Here is a 20,531-nt window from a genome sequence, read left to right as displayed (position 1 = left end):
GGCATGCTAGGCCTTCTTCTATGGAGTGAGGTATGGGCAACTAGTTGCATAAAGTAGGTTAATCTTAAATCTACTGAGTCTCACAGGCCTAGAACAATGGATTGACGGAAGGGTTACCTTAAAAGGAATTGTGCTTATACCCTGAGTGAGGCAGGGAGACAGGCTCCAGGATCCAACATGCATAGCACGGGGTTTCTCAGGTCAAGGAGCTCAGTCCATGAGGGCCTGGTTTGGCCAACAGCACCAGAGGCCAAAGAGCCCAGTGGTTACGGTGTAGAGTCTGGAGCCAAGATCATTCGGGTTCAAAGCCCAGCTCAAAAGTGCTGTGAGATCTTAGACAAATCATTTAATTTTTTTATGTCAGAATTTCCTCATCTGTTAGTGGCCATAATAACAGTGCCTAGTTCATAGGGTTGTTATGAGGATTAAATGTGTTAAGAGATATGAAATATCTGGGGACACATAAGTGCTAGCTATTCACACAGGGAAGAGGCTGGGGCAGTGGAAGGGAGGGACACCGAATCCAGGCTGGGGGAGGATGCCAGGGAAGGCTCTCCGGGGAGATACATCCTGGCTGGGAACTGCATGTAATTTGGTGTGGCTCTGGCTGAGGGACCAAGGAGGAACAGGCAGATGAGATGGATAAGAGATGCCTCTGGTCCCCTAAGCAGGGAAGGTTTAGCGTAACTTGCTAAGGAGTTTGAATTTTATTTTGAAGGGCATGGGGAACCGTAGGAGACTTTTTTTTTTTGCGGTACGCGGGCCTCTCACTGTTGTGGCCTCTCCCGTTGCGGAGCACAGGCTCCGGATGCACAGGCCCAGCGGCCATGGCTCACGGGCCCAGCCGCTCTGCTGCATGTGGGATCTTCCCGGACTGGGGCACGAACCCGTGTCCCCTGCATCGGCAGGCAAACTCTCAACCACTGCGCCACCAGGGAAGCCCCAGGAGACTTTTAAGTAGGAGGGGGTGACCTGATCAGATTGATAGTCTGAGGTTCTCGCTCTGACCGTGATGCAGAGGATGGCTGGTAGAGGGGAAGAGTGTGGAGACGGGAGGCAGGAAGGCCAGTAAGGAGGCCATGGCATTAAGGCAGGTGAGAAGCTGAGGCTTGCACTAAAGGAGTGGGGATGGAGAGAAGAGGGCAGACAGATCTGAGAAAGATGAGTTCAGTAAGTCATGTTAAACAACAAGACTGGCAGATACCAAAACACCAACAATAATAATAGGTATGGAGCCCTTAACCAGGCCCCATGCTAAACAGCTGGCATGGACCATCTCATTTAGTCCTTACCCGCATCCTACAAACCTCATAGGGGTGCGGGGTGGTGGAGGGATGGGGAAAGAACAGATGTCTACAGGGCCTGGAGGACAGATAAGACACGACCTACTAACATACCTTTGATGAAAATAAAAAAGGAGATTTTATCAAGGAGTAAGTAACGATAAGGCAGCCAAAACAGCTGACAAAAGTCACCAGTGAAATCCTGAACCCGAATCAGTGCGTCCAGTAACCAGGGTTCCCAAGGAATAAAGGGATTGGCAGGTCTCTACTGTTAAGTATTCAGGAAATAAATACCAAAATGTAAAATTGCCTGACAGTCTGCAGTCTGTCAAATGCGTGTGTGTGTGTGTGTGTGTGTGTGTGTGAGAGAGAGAGAGAGAGAGAGAGAGAATATGTTTTCACAGATCCACGCATGCTCCGGCATTTGGATGGGAAGAAAGAGCTGTGTGTAAGAGGGGGTCTAAGAGTGGGTCTCATCCTCCTTATGAATGATCTTGATGTGGGTGTCACAGGAATGAAATCAACAGATGGCAATAAATTTGTAGGAAATGAAAGAGACAGATTTAAATCCAGGATCACAGGAACCCTTAAAGTGCTTCTATGCAAGGGAGGCATATGAACATTAAATATTTCCTGAAGGATTAGCTCAGTTCTGAAAGGTGGGAGGCAGGGACAGGGAGGGAGCCTGGCTGTCCTCATGATGGGGTGGGAAGACGCACAGAGTAACGGGGCGGGCGGAGACGGGAGCAGAGAGAGGTCTCCCATTCATCTTAAGCTGTACTGGCTCTTGACAGACAGGGAGTGGGTGGCTGTTTATTTCTCAAACCTCAGCTATTTTCTTCAGCAACAAGGTGTAAACTAACTCTGCTCAGGGCAAAATCTGCTGCTGCAAAGGGGAAACATCACATCAAAGGTATAGAGCCCACAGGGGAAGGAGGGACCTTCCAGGGAGACACCCTCTCTGTTTTCCACAATGGTACCTCACCCAGAGGCTCCCCTAGGAATTCATTCATCTTTCCAAAAAAAAAAGCAACTCCCTCTTCCAACCCCCTGCCTAGGAAGAAGTTCGGGGTTTCTTTGAAAGAGCCAGAGATGGGGTGGGTGTTAGGGGGACTCAACACCTGCCAGGCTTGACTATCATTTGAAAGGTACACATCAGCCCCCAGTTCCTTGGATCTCAAACTTTGCCAGTGAAGACAGGTGGGAGGATGCCCTCAGGTTGGGTTGAGTCCATTCTAGTCAAAGTGAAGGATGTGCCCCCCAAATGGCCCTGGGACAAAAAAAGCTGAACACTTGTCTGACATCCCCAGGATGCCAAGGACAGCAGCCATCACCATCCCTGCCTCAGACTCTCATCTCTTCCATCAAGGTTGTTTCTAGCATGTTCGTCTCTCCAAGTCAGAGGTGCCTCCTGGACATGGAACTGAGGCAAGATTTTACATTCTGGATGATTTTCCACCTGCCCAACCTGTCTGAATGGCAAAAAATATCACTCCAGAACACATCTGGCATCCTGCGTTCCAGGGCATCCTGCAGGTTGGTACCAGATGCCAGCTTGGCATCAGCGCTTTGCCTGGGCTTTCAAAGGAAAAGAGGGCTTCTCAGTAGGCAAAGTGGGTGTGTAGAAGGGCCTGCATGGTACAGGACGTTCACCTGCTCTGCGCTGTGTGAAGGAAGAGTCAGATGTTTCCCCCAATTCCCTTCCAGCTGCTTCATGAGTTTAAGAGAGGCCGCAAAGCATTATCTTAGCAAAAGTCAGCAGAACGTCCAGTCTTGGGTCTGTGTATGATCAAAAACAAGCTCAAGTCTGACACATTTGTGGCACCCAATGGGGTCCATCTATGCAAGTTTTCCAAATGAATGGGGATTGACTCTTTTTCCTGGTTGGCTGCACATTAAGCTGATGCCCAAATTCAGGACCCAGAAGGCCAGTGGGATGGTAAAGTGGACAAACAGTGCGTAATGAGTCAGAAGACACTCTGTTAGCCTATGTCTGCACCTTCCTGGCCTTGGACAACTCATACCACTTCTGAGTCTTTGTTTCTTCATTTGCAAGAGAAATGATACCTTCTCTACCTTTAGTCTCATAGTTACTCTGAGAAGCAAAACCAATGTTATGAGCCAAAGCACTCTGTAAGCTTTTATTACCAAAATGAAGGATGGTTATTAGTGACATGGCTTGGAAGGGCCAGAATCTTCCCTGAGGACAATTCAGGGGAGTGCTTTAGGCCTTCAGTTCAATGGACTAATGTCTCAGAGTTACTGCCACTGCCGTTTGGTTGACAAGGCTTTTGACCTCAAGGGCCAATTTCCACCTTCTTCATTCAGGGTTTTATGGCATCTGGGACCACAAAGCACTGGGTTTTATGAGGATCCTGTCTGAGTCACTTTTTCGACCTCTGAATTAACCTTATTGATTATTGGGTCAGGGGTGGCACATTAAGCTGGCACTCACGTTCAGAAGCCATAAGGCCAATAGGATGGCAAAGTGGACAAACGGCGGGGAGCGAGTCTCGGGGGACATCTCCGTCAACCTCTCAGCAGAGGCAAAGAGCCTCCTGAGCATTGGTGTTCATTTCATTTTGGCTCGCGGGGCCAGGAATTTTCCTGGGCTTCCTTTTCTAGAAGCATTAGCTCCTTAGCCTTCCCCAGTATTCAGTGCTCAGGCTCGGTTTACGACTTTGTGATAATGACCTATGGTTCCCCTTTGCAGGTTTCATCCCCTGCCACCAAGCACACACGCAAAGCCATCAGCGTTCCTAGAAATTCTGAGCTCATAACCTTATTCCAGGGCTTTGAGCTCTGAGTCTGGTTCTCACCTGCCTGGGGTTTAAGCGAGATCACATCCAGGGGGAGATGAGCAGAGAGGTGGGCAGGAAAGAAGCAAGTGCAGCTTCGCAAGCCAGCAATGGACACGGGGAAGGCTGTGTGCGAGGTGAGGACAGGAGCAAAGTCCTAGGGGTTGCTGAAGGTAACAGCTGGCGTCTCTTACTGGAACGCTGTGGTTCCAGAGATAAGAGGCAGGTACAATGCCGGCAAAATAACACTCATATGGGAATCAGTGAGCCGGAGGCCTGGGGAAGTCCGCTCGTGGCTGCTGCCCGCTCAGGCCAGATCTTATCTGAAAACAGAGTCCAGGGATGAGCAAGTGAGACCCAATAAGGATGCTTTAGGGAACTGGCGCAATTCTGCCCGGAGAAGGTTGGATGAAAAGGCGACTTAATGGTGGTTGTCAACTGGTCTTTACGCATCTATAGGGTTCTCCCTTCTCTGGGTGAGCTCCCTGACCACGAAGCTTCTGCTGGACCCAGCGCAATGCCAAGTACCAAGGTGCTCAAAACACCAGCTATCTGATCCAGCTGAATAAAGGGCTTTTACACAACCACAGCAGGTTTTTTCCCACTGTGAAACACTTCCCAGCACAGTTCCTGGCACATACCAGGTAGTCAGTAAATTTTTGTCCATCTAGTTATTTGTTCACCCATGAAAAAAAAAACGTAACAAAAACATAGTGCCTACAACGCCTCAGGTGCTATAACTAAGCACTTTATAAACTCCTTTCATCTTCCTAACAACTTCATGATGTAGGAACTATTATTATCCCCTTTTATGAATGGGGAAGCAGAGGCACAGAGAGGTTAAGCTACCTGAAGTTACACAGTAAGTAAGTGGTGGAGGCAGGATTTGAACCCATGTGCAGAGGCTGCAAGGTCCATGCTTTTTTTTTTTTTTTTTTTTGCGGTACGCGGGCCTCTCACTGTTGTGGCCTCTCCCGTTGCGGAGCACAGGCTCCGGACGCCCAGGCTCAGCGGCCATGGCTCACGGGCCCAGCCGCTCCGCGGCATGTGGGATCCTCCCGGACCGGGACACAAACCCACGTCCCCTGCATCGGCAGGCGGACTCTCAACCACAGCGCCACCAGGGAAGCCCAAGGTCCATGCTTTTTAACACTACGTTGCCTTCAGTCAAAGAGGAATGAAGGGCGATTTTCAGTGACCAGTGGCTCTGAAAGCCATGCCCTTCTCCACTGTGGCACACTCTTCCTATTAATCTAACGCTTCATCTTTAACAACACCAACTATAACAATGATTCTCTAAACTCTGTGGTCCACCCACGTAGAAGCTCCAGATGAATACAACGTAAGATGTGAGGGGTCTAGAGAGCTGGTAACACAAAGAATTCAAACCTTTGATACTATTCTTTCAAGAGTGGTTTTTTTGGCTTACAGAAAAATCCTTAAATACCTTTCATATGCGTACAGTTTGGTAAGAGTGCTTGCAATAGTTTTGTTATCAGATGTTCAAATTATTTGCTGTTCCCAGCATTCTCAAGCCCTGCCTGGAATATGAAGTTAACTTTTCTCTTTTAGGTGAAGCAATAATGTACTAATAATGGTGGTCAGGGCATAGATCTGGAGTCCTTTGAACCTGGTGTTAAATTCTGGTTCTAGCACTGTTACACCATCTTTCAAAAGCCTCAGTTTCTTTATGAGTGAAATAGAGATAAGATGAATTTAAATGAACTTTAAATGAGGTATAATTTGTGTAAAACACCTAGCATCTCATGTTTGTCTTGTCCCTATTAGGTGATGAAACAATGATGGATATGTGGGTTAGGAAAGGACTTACCCTGACAGTCAAGTGGGTAAGACACAGCTCAGATTTCTGAGTGGGTACTAAATGAACATGAGGGACGAGACAATTCATTCTATCACTTGGAGTCAGGAGGCCCAGGTGACAATCGTGGTTCAGACCCTTTCTTCCCAATACAGTTGTCTGTTAGGCTAGGCCATTCCTGTAGACTGTTGTTCCGTTTTGGAGTGTGTTTCCCAGAGAAATGACAAGATTTCATTTAAAAAACTCAATTCACTGAATTGAATTGCTATCAAAAACACAAACGAAATTTTAAAATAAACACAATCCTTCGAGGATCTCAACTGGTCTGCCACTTAACTCTGTATGACCTTGGACAAGTCCCTTTACCTCTTTTAACATCTGTTTTTTTTTTTTTTTTTTTAAACTGTAAAAAAAAGAGTCAGACCTGGGAATTCCAACATCTTTTCAGCTTCCAAAGTTCTATCGCTTTTTCTTTTTCCAGCATCAGCTACCTAAAGGGAGCAATCGATTTGGAATCAGATGGCAAGTGTGGCCACTTCCTCACTTAACCTGCCAAATCGCTTAAGCTTATGGAGCCTTGGTTTTCCCCTTGTTACATGGACAATAATATCATCTCTAAGAGTGAGCATGAAGTTCAACAGAAGTAACATACACGAAAGCACTTTTGTAAATGCTGAAGTGCTAGCCTAGTCTTTTGTCATCAGAGTCTAGCTTTACGTGGTCCCAGCCACCTTGAGATCTCCACGGCCCAGAATAGCTCCATGCAGGGAATCCCCCCACCTCCTGCCTTCACCTCTGGAGAGAATCAGCCTGCTGAGTGCCAGGGCCATGCCAGGCATGTGCGCCTTCTCAGGGGTCCCCGGGTATCCCTTCCAAAGAGCAGACAGCTATTGGAAGGCACACCCTTCCTCCCTCCCCCCCTCCCGCCTCCCGTTGGTCCTTCTCAGAGCCATCTGGAAGAGAAGGAGGCAAAACAAGCTCACGAACTGCCAGGAGCCAAGTGCCAGTGCAAAATGAGCCCCGGGGGTAAGGCCCAAGGAGGAAGAGCGTGGAATCCTGGAGCCAGCTCGAGCCTCTGATGCTGCAGAGAGACACTGAGGCTGGCTGTGCTCAAGCGGGGTCCTGAGGCTCTTCAGGAAAGCAGCTTCTTTTCCAGCAGAACATTCTAGCTTGTCAAGGCCAACTCAGGGCCCTGAAGTGTGTACAGATGGGTGGCAAATGCAGTAGTCATTCAGCAGTCGCTTACCACACCGCAGAGACACTGGGTCCGCGGAGAGAGCAGTTTGCGCCCGTCAGCCGTGCCCAGTGCCCGGCGGGGGTGGGGTCTGACGGACTCTCTCGTCCTTAGCTGTGGATCCAAGATCCCCACAGAGCCTTGGCTCTCCTTCTCACTCCCAGCGTCCGAGTGCTAAGAAACCTCAGCTCTTTTTATCAACGCGCCTCGCCTAGGCAGACAACTTGCTTTGAAAGACATTCATTCAAACCAGAAAAAGTAGCCAATGAAAGCTTTGTCTATGGTTGAGGGACAGAAGGATCTAGTAAGCAAATCATAATGTGGTAGACTAAATATCTTGAAAAACACTCCATTACAAATTTCTTACTGAATCCACAGTTGAGCTTGCAAAATAACCCCCCAGGGCTCAGAAATGAAGAGGAAACTGAAAACCAAAGAGGTAAACAGGCTCCGCCTCAAAATGTACAAAGAAACAGTGGACAGCCCTGCAGGAAGGGTCATGAACCCACAAGCAAGAGGGAGACATTTCAACAGACTTTCTCAGTAATTGATAGATCAAGCAGATAAAACTTGGCAAGAATACAGAATATGTGTATAACACAGCTCACAAACTTGAGCTTACGGACATAAGAAATAGTGAAAACACATTCATTTAAAGCATACATAGAAGCCAATCCGAAATGTTCAGCAGTTGGATGGAGTGACCCGGAACGGGGATTTTGAACTCACGTGGAAAGTGATTTCCCCCAGGGAGACCCACCTCAGTTCTGTCCTGGGTCATGCATATATCACACCGCTGACAAACGGGGATGGCATCCGAGGAAAATGAACACTTGAGACTGGAAATGATTGCATGTTGAGTTATAACAGCTCAGGAGTTCCTTGTTACCTTGTAAATTGGTCTGCACTCTTGAACTCTGGATATATACTTAGCCCTTGACCTGTCCCAGGGAAGAGAGCCTGACCATTCCACCCACTTCTTTTTCTCTGGCTACTCTGCTTCCATTTAACCAGAGGTGTTTCTAAGAGAATACTTTTTCAATGCCTTTGTTCTTTCAAAATGGCATGACAACACTCCAAGATGCTTTTCCTTTTCGTGGAAAGTCATCAACACTAGCGTGCAATTCTAGATCCCAATCCTGGTGCCCAGACATTCCAGGAAGCACCAGATGCTGAGGGGAAATCTTGGAAAAAAAACCCTCTTGGCATCCAAGTAGGGGATTTCCTTCTTAGAATAACCACCTAAACATGCCTGTGTTCTGACCTAGAAGCATCCCTACTCTTCTGGGCTCAATGGTGGTTGCTTGTCCAGTTGTCGGGTACCTGGCCTATGACTCCTCAATCCTGAGTCTGAAGACATTGATACAAACCGCAGAAACTGTGGCCCCATGTGAGTGGAGAGGAAACCGTCTTAAACTCTAAGTGGTCGCAAACAGTCCACCATGGGGGCTGTGCCCGAGTGTCTCGGCTTCCGTGCTGGACCCACGCCACTATTCATCCATTTGGCGAAAGACATTGGCCGCTTCATAAAAAAGTAACGGTGCACAGATCCTAAGGTCGACAGACAGGGTTTCCGTGAAAACTTTCTCATGTCGGCAAATGCACCTCTCCTCATGTGGACAAATTCCCCCCCTTCCATTCGGCGCTGAGGCCTGGTGGTTACTGAGGGAGAAACGGGCCCTCAGCGCTACATCTGCACCGTGACCCCTTTCCGTCAGCCTTTCTCTAGGTCCAACTCTCGGTATCAGTATGCAACAGGTCCATCTCTGAAAGTCTTTTCAACAGTGACTAAGCAACCCCACCGGTACCCAGCTGGTCTGGATTCCCTGTGGGATTCAGGTCCTGAAAAGACAAGCTGTCCAGAGACATTTGAGAGGAGCCGGCACTGGCCAGTGCAGGAGGATGCCTGCCTCGACCACAGAGGGGCCGATTTGGCATTCCCAGCTCCTACCCTCCCTTGCGTCTCAGAAGCCTCTCAGCTGGGGCCACTCAGCTTGGCCACCCGCCTGGAGATGGTTACCTTAGGGGAACCATCTAAACTAACTAAACTTAGTTTAGTTGCCCCTTTAAGTCACAAGAAATTTTCCTCATAAAGTTCATCCCCACTCATGAGATGAGAGTGGAAGCCCAGTGCAGTCTCAGAAGGTCCAAGGAGGACAGAGGATCTCATGGGCTCACCCGGCGGCAGCCCCCTCTGCATTTGTGTCTCCTCCCTCAGAGGGAGAGGGTAAGCCCAACAGGGAGGACCCAGGAGGACAGGGGGCCCGGGGGCAGGCATCCAGCTGAGGCCCAGCAGCTTGAAGAGTGCCTGGCCCGAGCAGGGAAACCAGAGGGTCAGAGAGCAAGCAGGGAGACACTGAGATGGACACAGAGACAGCACAAGTGGTGGACAGGGACGAAGGCAGGCAGAGCCTTCATATACTGAAAAATAGACTTCATATACTTCAAATACTGGAAAATCAGGTAGCGGGGCTGAGCAGACAGGTACAGGGAGCCCTGAGAGTTACAGGACTTGACAAGGCCAAGCCAGGTTGGTGGGACGATGGGGAGAGTCCCAAGGAGGCCAGGAGACCTAAAGGTGCCTCCTCCTCCAGGGAGGCCTCCAGGGAGGGCCAGGGGTAGGTCCCAAGTGCAAGTTTTGAGAGGGAGGGCCAAAGCTGGAATGGGATCGTGTATGGGGAAGGCAGACCCCCTGACATCACACTGGATTTCCAGAGTCTTCCTCGTGAAAGGCAGTCTGGAGTGGTGCAAAGATCCTGGGTTCAGCCAGACAGGCAGAGGTGACAGGCTGCTCGGAGGCACAAACTCGGCCCCTTCAGATCCCAACAAGGGCAAAGCAGATTGTATTGTAGCCCCGACCCGCTGGCTCCTGTCCTTCCCCACCTCCCACCTCCTTTAGAGTAAGCAGACGCAGGACAATTGGCTCATGCCCCTGTGCTAAAATGTATCGAGTTCACAAAAAATAAAAGGGGGGGAAGAAAACGGAGAAAACCCAACTAAAAGCCACAACAGAAACAGAGTCTCCAGGCTGCTAGGATCTCCCTCTCAGACTCCCCCATCTGCTCTGCTCCACAGGGGCCGCCCAGCTGAGCCCTGCTGTCAGGGGAGGGCCCTGGCCCCCTCACAATCTGTCATCTCTGATACCACTTGGATCCCGTTTCTTCTGAAGCTGCCAGGGGCCATGGAGCTATCCTGCCTGTCTGTGGGCAGGGCCCAGGGGCCCAGGGATGGCATCAGCACCTGGCCTGGGTGGGGGTGGTGGCGTTGAGGGGTGGAGAAAAGGGTTTCTGGGTTGTTGGGCATCCGCGCTGAATCTCAGTTTCCAGTTTTTCCATACACCCCTCCTCCCCTGGGCTGCCAAGCCCTCCCATTTCCTGCCATCTGTGATGGGCGTCTCTGGGGAGCCCCTCTGTTTTCTGGCTTGCTAATCACCGCCTATGGACACTGGGAAAAGGCTGGTTTCTCTGCTCCTGGCAACTGTGTAGACATCCCCTGGGCCCATCTGAGTTCCTCTCTGTGCGGCCCAGGGCTGTGTTGCTTCCTCCCTTGGGCCCATGGCCATCTCTGCCCACAGACTCGGCCCCTCAGCAAACGGGGGGCGGAGGGTGTGTGGAAAAACAGGTGGTGGTGACCCCTGATGACTGCTTTACAGACCAGGGGTGCCCCCAGCCTTGACCCACAGAGTGAGCAACCTGCTGCCCCTCAGGTCTGGTGTGGTCCGGTGGTGAAGAACGTTGGCTGTGAAGTCAGAGGGACCTGGTTCTGAGGCCCAGTTCCAGCACTCCCTCGCTGGAGTTCAGTGTCCTCTCTGGGCTTCAGTGTCCCCATCTGTAAACTGAGCAGCTGGGCCAGACGATTGCCCACAGGGCCCTGACATCCCCAGGTCAAGGAGGACTCTGTTGACCCACCACTGGCATTTTCCCGGCTGTTTCTCTGCCCTGTAATCTAGACTCTGCTATGACTGGGAGCTGGAAGCAGTCATGTGCAAGGCAGCTGGAAGGGCGGAGTGCTGACCTGGGTGCTGGGATGGCCTCCTGGGTCTGACCCCGAGACCCCGATCTCATTAACATGCCCTGACCAGCTGAGCAAACCAGCTGGGAGGTGAGGAGGCTGGTTGTTTCCAAAGTGATTTCAACCCTTTGTTCCCCAGGTCCCCACAGCACGGACAAAAGCAAGCACTCAGGAAATATCCTGAATGCTCCCTGCTCATCCATTTGCTCATTCATTCACTCTATCGTGCAATCATTCGTTCTTAATGTGGCAGTAAAACATCGTAAGGAATCACTGGAATTCTGGTTTCTGATCCTGGCTCTGTCACTTATGAGCTGGGTAATGCTGGGCAAGTTACCTACCTTCTCTGGGCCTCTGTTTCATCATCTCTAACACGGGGAAAGCATGGCACCTGTCTCTTAGACAGTGCATACGAAGCATTTAGCACTGGATAAGTGTTCAACATTAAGTTGATCATCATTAAGTTGAGTATGTTGTTCATGGCCTCGTGGGGAGACAGACAATAAGCAGATACCTGCCCACTCCTTAAAGTGTACACATGTACCAGCAAGACAGACTCCCTGGCTCTGAAGGCCAAGAAGAAATCTTCAGCAGGAGTTTGGGTTTAGTTTTTTGGCACAAATCTCTTCTCCTTCCTTAAACAAGGTGAAGTCTATTTATGGAAGTTTGAAACAGAGTCTCAAATATTTGAGTCGCTTAAAACCTGATCTCGAAGCGAGTTCCCCAGGCTTAGCCGTGGAGGCTGCCAGTTTGGAATGGAGGCTCAGCTGGTGGCTCTTGGGAGGGGGAAGAATGAGAAGGCCACATCCTGTTCTCTTTCAAGCCTCTCCTTCCCCACACACACCAGCTCCTGAACCCTTCCTCCCGCCCATGCCTAGGGCCAAGGAACATCTCATTTGTCTGTTTCTGGCAGTTCCCAGGCTTGCCAAAGGCTGTCCCTGTCACCACTCATGCCCTCAAGCCATGACCTCCGTGGCCTGCATGCCCCCTCAGGATGCTGCAGAGTTTGCTGACTGAGGGTGCTGATTTATTGCTTCCCATTAGCCAGACCTCTGACAGCCTCTGAGCACCCCGGCCTGACACAGCCCACACGCCAGCTTGCAAAGGTCAGGTCTCGAGAGAGGGAGCCAGCCACCAAGGTACCATCACGTGGCACATGGCCTTATTTATTTTGTCTTAATCAGACACCCTGAAAATTTCTCTTTGCTTCTGTTGAACATATTTAGATGTTTCTATCTACCTTCTCTTGTCTTCAGAGGCCATAAATGATGCCCCCCAACGTGCCCATGTGCCGACTGACCCTGGGGTGCTCAATGGCTCTGAGCATGTGGCTCTCTGAGGATGACCTCTCGCATCCCCACCTCCTTTCCCGGGTTGGCGCTGACCATGCACTTGGCTCGGGAGGGCACTAGGGCAGAAGCTGGGAGCCCTGATTCTACCAGCGCCTGCCCGCGTGACCTCAAGTGACCTTGAGCACATTACTTATCTAATCAGCTTGCTTATCTAAAATGGGAAAAATGTTTACCCTGAATAGGTTTCATGATTGTTTTGGGATTATGTGAGGTCCCCTTATAAAGGGTTTCTTTCTTCATGGTTTCTTCTTATAAGGAAACAAAATCATGGAAGTATATGTTAAAGATATACTAAAGATATATTGAAAAGAATATATTAGAAATCGTTTCGGACACAAATTATTTCACGTGTGGGTCTCATCGTCCACCCAGGCTGGAAACTGCAGACCTTCCTGAGCCTGGACAGCATGGCTTACATGCTCTAGTACCACCCCAGCCCCGAGTCCCTGGCTTCTCATCTGGGGCCTGACTGATACACCTCAGGAGGACCTGGGGGCGGGGCAGGCAGTCCCCATGTGGACATGGCTGAGTTGCAAGCAGTGCACCAGGGACTGGGAGTGGCCAGGGTCCTACATGCTGCTCAGAGCCCACAGCTCGGGGCAGATCTGGGAGGGCGACCTCTGGGTGGGACAAGAGGTAGTAGCTACCACCCTCCACCGAGTAGGAATGGAAAACAGCCCTGGCTCTGAAGGGTTTACAAAATGAGTCTCTCTCCTCCCCTCTGGCTCTGAGGGGGGCTGTGGGAGAGCAGTGGCTGATGCATGAGGGACCCCTCTCCAGACTGTGAATGCTTCTCTCTGCCAGGGGAAGCCCCAGGGCCACAACCTCCCTGTTCCTTGAGGCTGATCCAGAGTCACCCTCTAGTAATAATAACAGCCACACTCGATAATAATAAAAAAGCAACATGTGCACAATACACTACAGTTTGGAGAGCTCTTTCACACTTTTCATCTCACTTGATTCCTGACCCCAGGCCAAGGAGACAAGACAGATCTTTGCATTGTCGATTTACGTGCATACAAACTAGACACTGGATTGTTAAGAAACCTGCCAAAGGTCACACGGCTGAAAATCGAACCCAGGTTTTCTGACTCGAATCCCTGTGCTGGGGAGCCAGCTGCTATACCTTCAACTGGCACAGTGAACAGTTCCAACCGGCTTGTATCAGGGCCACCGAGGGAGCAGGGTCCACACAGCTAACACACTGGCCTGAGGGGGCCTTGGAAAAGGAATAATAGTATAAGAATTCCTGGGAGCCAACGGAATGTCCCATGAGCTGATGGTAGAGCCAGGGGTCCTTCCCACCACCGGAAGGGGGTCCTCTTTTTCTTCCTAATCATCTGTCCAAACAGCAATTGTCTGGAGAGTTTGAGGGATGAACAGACTCCTAAGTCCAGTAACTGAGTGGTCTGGGTGACTGTCTGCTGGGGTCCAGGGCTGTCCATCTGAGCTGACATGTGATCCCCGGGGAAGATTCTGGAGAAGACAGCACGGGCTAAAACCTGCAGTCCAGACTGGCCAGCTTGGGGTCCCTGAGAGCTGAGAAGGCCTCCCCCTGCTCCCAGGGAATGTGCTTCTCGGCAGTGCACGGACCTGGTCCCTTGCCCTCCTGGCTCCACACTCTCACGAAGATTCAGCTCAGCCACTTACTAGACGTATGCTCTCATCTGACCCCCCACCCCCACCCCGAGCCTTAGTTTCCTCATCAGGTGTAATAGTAGCTTCTAGCTCCCAGGGTCATTAATAGGGAGGGTCAGAGAAGATCAGAGCGCTACACAAATCAGAGGGAAAGGGGATATTCGGGATCTTGCATCTTATACCAGATTCTGCATCTCCTTACGCAATCGCCAGCCTTCTTTAACCTGGAACACGAAGCATCTGCAGACCTAACCCCGCAAACAGCATTCGCCTCTGCTGTCATGTGGAAGGTCGCTGACATCTTGCAGTCCAACACCTCCCAGCTCACCCGTCCCTGCTTTCTCCATCCCGTGCAGCTGTATTTCAGCATCCCAGGCGACACAAGCCACAGCTCGTTGTTAACTCCCATTTATTTCTCCCCTTCTCTTTTCTGAATCATGTGTTTCCTCCCCTGTTCCTCCTACACCTCCCCTCCGGCTCCAGAGTTGTGCTTTATTTCCAGAGAGCTTAATGCTTCCTGATAAGGCCAGCTAATCCTCTGCTGCTCCTCTTTTGCGGAGATGGAGAAGATTAGAGGCAAAGGGTCAGGCCGCCTCCCCTTCAAGGGCACTCAGTACTTTAATAACGGAATTGGATCCTGCTTTCCCATCTGATGCTCTGGGACTGAGGGTCCCCATCGTTCCTGATAAGAAGCAGCTCTCGCTACTTCCAGATCACGAGGCCCCTGACTGGGGGGTGTAATGGGAATGGGGGATGGGCGTTGATGCAAGTCTCCGCAGGGAGACAGAGGAAGTAACAGATGTGAGCCCTGTGCCGAGGCGCATTGGACCTGCTAGGACAATGCACCTGGAGACTCATCAGGCTCCCTGGACAGATGAGCCGAGCTGGCCCTCAAGAGCAAAATGCCCGAAGGAGGCATCTCTATGACTGGTGAGAGCCACACTCACAGCCGTTCCGCACATGCGGCCGTGAACAAGGCGGGAGGTGTTCACTTTGGGGGCAATGACCCTACCAGGCAAGGTGTTTAAGTGATTGCTAGGGCCATCACCTCCAGAAGTCCTGGGGTTCAGGCCGCGAGTTAATGCTGCAGGTGGAACTGTGCTACGACGAGGTTTCTATGTCCCATCTCCTTGGGCAGACAGTGAATGCCACTTTGTAGGAGGTGATGTGACAGTGAGGCTTCAGTGTTTGCTGAACCTCACTCGTGGTGTTCAGAACACCTCAGGGCGACAGAAGTGACAGACACGAGCCCTGGGCTGAGGAGTAGCGGATCTGGTGGGACAGGTCAAAATGACACAGAAGCACAGTGGAGTTCAACTGTATGTGCTAAGTGACTGCTGGAATGTCAAGAGTTGGACAGCTTTGTGGGGTTGCCATAGGTTTTCTATGAAAAGCTAATTCTGCAGAGGCATGATTTGTTGAAGAGTACACAGACTATGTGAGGTCAAAAAAATGGCTCCTTTATTTATTTTACACTTGATCTTAGCCAAAAGGCCGAGAAGCGATCCTTTATTTATTTTTATCAAAGTTTATGGAACATCTGCTATGGGTCAAGCACTGTTCACAGAGAATAAAATGGATATAATACCTGCTTCAATGGGGCTTATATTCTTGTAGATAAGTCAGATGTTAAATAAACATATAATTACTTGCTTACTAACTGTAACAACTGAAAGAATAGTGTATTCCTCAAGAGAATAGGAGAACCCTAATTTAAACTATGAACTCAGGGTTGCCTCTCTGAGCAGGTAACACTTGAGACCTGAATGGGGAGTAGGCATTTGCTAGACAAGGGTGGGAGAGAAGAGCCCTTCAGACAGAGAGCAGCACATGGAAAAGTTCTGAACTGGGCTGGAGCTGGCTCCTTTGAAGAAATGGCAAAAAGGCTGATGGGGCTTAAGAACAGAAATCCAAAGAGTGGGAAGAGATTTTCAAGTTTTATCTTGATTGCAATGGAAAGTCATTAAAGGGTTTAAGCAGGAAAGCGATGATAGCATTTATGTTTTTAAAGTATCACTCTGGCTATCGTATGGGGGATAGACTAGAGGGAGGGCAAGAACGGAGGTGGCAGGTTTGGTCAGAAATCCTCCGTCGGAGCAAATGATAGGTGATGGGGACATGTGCTAAGATGGAAGAGGTGGATGTGGTGGCTGGATGAGGGCTATCCTGAGATGGGATCAGCAGGATTTGATGATGGACTGGATGTCTGGGGAAGGATCCAGAGTGACACCCAGATTTTCAGTGGAGCAATCCAGGGACTGGAGGTGTTATTTATTAAGATGGGAAAGAACGGTGGAGGCGCAGCTTTTGGGTGGGAGCTACAGCAGAGATCAAGAGTGCAGGTTTGGATACATTAAGTTCAAGATGTCTTTCAGACAGCCAAGCAGGAATTGTACGTAGGCACACACACCTACACTGCAGGTGACTGTGTATCACAGAGACCATCTGCTGCTACTGGGATAGATGAAATTACCATCCATCCAGTATGGAATGAGAAATGTCCTGATGAACTGTACTGGGAGGTCAGATAGAGGAAGAGCCAGAAAGACAGCATGAAAGCTAAATGACGGAAGGAGTCAAGACACAGGAAGCTGTCAACTATGGGGAATATTGATGAAAAGGTGGGCGCGTCTCAAAGTGCCTGCTGGATCTGGCAACATGGAAAAGCCCAGACGAACTGAGCAAGAACAAATTTGGAACAGATAGAAACCAGCTTGGATTGAACTGAACAGTCAACAGAGGTGGGTGGGTATAGTCGAAGCCTCAACAGTGTCGGCTCTGAAGGAGGAGTAGAGACGCAGGCAGGAGCTGTCTCCTGAGAGGAGTAAGCTCTGACCTTCTCAAGCTTCGCCCAGGACAAGGTTTTCCAAATCCCACACCATCAGCCCTAAGCTGACCAGAGACTTTCCTACGGCTCTAGAAGATAACGCACATGGGCTCAAAGGGAGTGGGAAGGGCCTCCAGCCAGCCATTGCCGGCTCTCCCCTTGACCTGAGTTTCACCTTCATCCTTGGCACGTGAAGCCCACTCTTTGTTCTCGGGTATTGTACTCTAGCGTGCGAAACTGCTCCATCATGGGGCGGGGGAGGGATGGACTGGAAGTCTGAGATTAGCAGATGCAAAGTATTACATATAGAATGGATAAACAACAGTCTTACTGTATAGCACAGGGAACTCTATTCAATATCCTGTGATAAACCATAATAGGAAAGAATATGAAAAAGAATGCATACATATGTATAACTGAATCACTTTGCTGTACAGCAGAAATTAACACAACATTGTAAATCAACTAGACTTCAATAAAATAAGTTAAAAAAAGAAACTGTTCCATCATAAAGGTCTCATGCCTCTACTGAGAAGTTCCTGTATGCCCAAGAGTAATGGAGAAGGTATGAAGAGCCTCCTTATGCTCTTCTGGTTAAGAAGACCTGACCTGAACCTTCTCTTTTCCAGATCATATTGTCCTAGGCCTTCCCCAGCAGACCCTTTCCGACCTCATCTCCCGCTGTTCTTCCCCTTGAAAGCTCCCCTACTACCTACGCGTGCCCCCTTAAGACACCTTGTATTTCCCTACCTCCATACCTTTGTTTTTCCCCTTTAGAACTAACTAGTCCCTCCTCCTTGCCTCACTGAATCTTATCCACCTCTCACATTCAGCTTGAGTCCTTACACATCTAGAAAACCCGGCCTGGTCCCCTGCCCCTCTCTCTGGCCTTTCTCCTACACTGCTTGGGAGCACTGGCTTTTTCTGCGTGTGCCCCTACCTCCTACACTGAGGATCAGTGACGCTGCGTGCTTATTCCTTTGTTTTCTTTGCTGGCGCTGGGACATCAGAGGCGCTTGGTAAATGTTTGTTTATTGATGGGTTGATTGAGAAAATACAGTAGCCCTTTCTCCCTGAAGGATGAAGCCTTGCAGTGGTCTCAGCAGGGCTGCATGACCAGGGCTCATCAGGGCCAAATGAGAAATAAGTGGGTGCCACAAGCATTCATAGCCTGCTTCCTGTAGAATCACTGGAAGAAGTTCCAAGTCATTTGAGTTCAAGTTCAAATTAAGCTCCGGCCATCCTGACCATCAACTATTTCAAATGCTCCTGTAGAAGCCTACTCTGTTTTGGAAATGTTGCGAATTTAAACCACAAAAGCTCATGTTTTCTTTTAAACCTACAGATAGAAGTTTCTTGGCATTTTAAGTTGCGCGTTTCCTCTGGCATAGTCCCTTTTAAATGTTGAAAAGGTAGCTTTCTAACTTACACTCTCTCATCGTGTCACGCTTCATGTAACAAGAGCATTGCACAGGGGTGAAAATTCAGCCTGCAGTGTTTTTTCCACTCAAGGTACTGGCTAAAGTGGACATAATAACTAATAGACTTCAGTGACTTTCATGCAATATGAGTTTCCATCAAAAAGTTTACACTGACGAAGTTTTCAGGGCAGAAGCATGTTGTGGAAATTGGTTCAATCAGATCTTGGCTCCAAAGTGGCCTTAGACACAGCAATTATTGCAGCCATGAAGAGACAGGTAGACCCTTGACCCATTTCTAAAATAATATGCTTTGTGATTCCTTGGGGACTATTTTTGCTCCCTGGCATCAACAACAGGAAAACCAAGAATCTTAAAATACTGAAAGTGGTAGTTTAAAGGCAAAACTTTTTTCCCAAATCCCAAAGGCAAGAATTCAGCAAGGAAGGGTCAGGGAAGATGTGTCCCTCTGGGCGGGCACCGACTCATGCCCATTAAAGCAGGTTCCCACGAGGGCATATCCTCTCATAGTCAAGGAAGCTCAACTACCACGTCTGTTTATACCTCACCTCGGCTTCTCCTGAGGTAGGATATATTTTCTTTTATGAAAAGAATGATTTATTTGCCTTCCGCTTACTAATTTACAAGAGATGTGAGGCAACAGAGAGCCTTGGCTGTGCCGTCTTGGGAAAAGTAAGGCTGTTTAGGCTCAGTACCTCCTAGCCTCCTCCAGAGGGGCCCCAGGCTGCAATGACAGCCCCCCAGCAAGGCTGCACACTGCCACTAGGGCCAGGCCAACAGGACAAAAGGGAGGGTGCCCTTGCCCTGTCTGAGGCGTTCTCTGATTTGGCTGGAAATAATAAGTTTCTTAAAAAAAATCTTTTAAGAGACACATGTGCTCAGATATGATCATTCTTTTGAGGGTGTGTCTGTTTTTAAGTGGCATGATTCACCCCAAGTAGTATGTCCCCCATTTCTCATATCCAGCTGCCATACAGAAAGACAAGAACAGTCTATGTGCAGAGGCACAGAGGAAACTGTACTGTCACACATCTTCCCTAGGAAGGAACTTTCTCCAGCATTTAGCTTCTATGGTGAAAGAGAAAAGTTCAAACTCTTTGGGGTGGGGATGGGAGGGGGGAGAAACAAAGCGACCTGTCAAAATTCCTTTTAGCACCTACGACTAGTGTTAACTTACATGCTCTCAGAGTGCAATAAAAAGCCTCCAAACTGCTGTTAAAGAGATAGTTTGACCTTTTAAAATGGAAACTCTCCCACCTTATATCCATATTCAAAAGATGAACCTTGGGAACTCTAGAGTTTTAGATTAATAATGAAATGAGGCTGCCTTTCCAGAACAGGGTTTCCCTACAGGCTGCAAGCTAATTAGGGTGCTCTAGACCTACATTGTAACAGCAGGTAGAACGCAGGCCCCAAACCTTTTAGCCATTGTAGTTGCCAACTGCCCATAGTCTACTTCTGAAAGGAGGCTGGCAGAGAGTCATGCAAATTTAGTAAATAAAGAAGTCCTGGACGCGACTGTCAGCAGCCTGCGGTTCCGGGGCAGGCTGTCGGCCCCTGGCGGCAGAGGAGTCGCCGCGATCTCGGGTCTCCACCGCAGCCGCCGAGCCCGGCGCGCACCGAGCGGTGCTGCTGAAAGAAGTTGGAGAGCTCCCAGATCGCCAACGGAATTCGGCGGTGGGCGCTGGGGAACCACTTCCAGCGTCGCAATCAGTAAAGTTTTGGAGTAAATAAAGACTTTAGACCGACAAGAGACCCATACTTTCCTTGAGCATAAGACACACACCGCACCACGCCAGCCAGAGGCTGCTCGCACAAGGCCATCAGCCCTGCTCCACCGGGACGCGCCCGGTGCCTTCCAGTTCCCACCACCCCAGTACTCGTCCAGAGGGAGCCGAGCCAGAAAAGCGGCTCTCCAGGGTTTGCGGTTCCGGATGCAAATGCCTCCAGGCTTCCCGGCCCGGGGGACAAGGGCTCGAAGTCAACAGCCGAGGGAACAAGGGCAGAACCACCAAGTCCAGCTGGGACACCCGGGACCTTCTCCTCCAAGCCCGCTCGGGTTTCTCCAAAGGACGCGCGGCACAGCCCACGCGCCCCCGGCACTCCACTCCACTCCGCTCTACAGATCCC

At 49.8% G+C, this 20,531-nt stretch overlaps 1 protein-coding gene across 1 annotated transcript in view; it reads right to left on the bottom strand.

The window, feature by feature from the left end:
• FAM78B (family with sequence similarity 78 member B) overlaps positions 1-20,531 on the bottom strand; it is a 91,932-nt gene that overhangs the window by 70,686 nt on the left and 715 nt on the right. The gene's annotated exons all lie outside the window — the stretch shown is intronic.

The sequence above is a fragment of the Stenella coeruleoalba genome (assembly GCF_951394435.1).
Source record: "Stenella coeruleoalba genome assembly, chromosome: 1".
NCBI lineage: Eukaryota > Metazoa > Chordata > Mammalia > Artiodactyla > Delphinidae > Stenella > Stenella coeruleoalba.
This window is presented reverse-complemented; position numbering and strand designations above follow the sequence as displayed.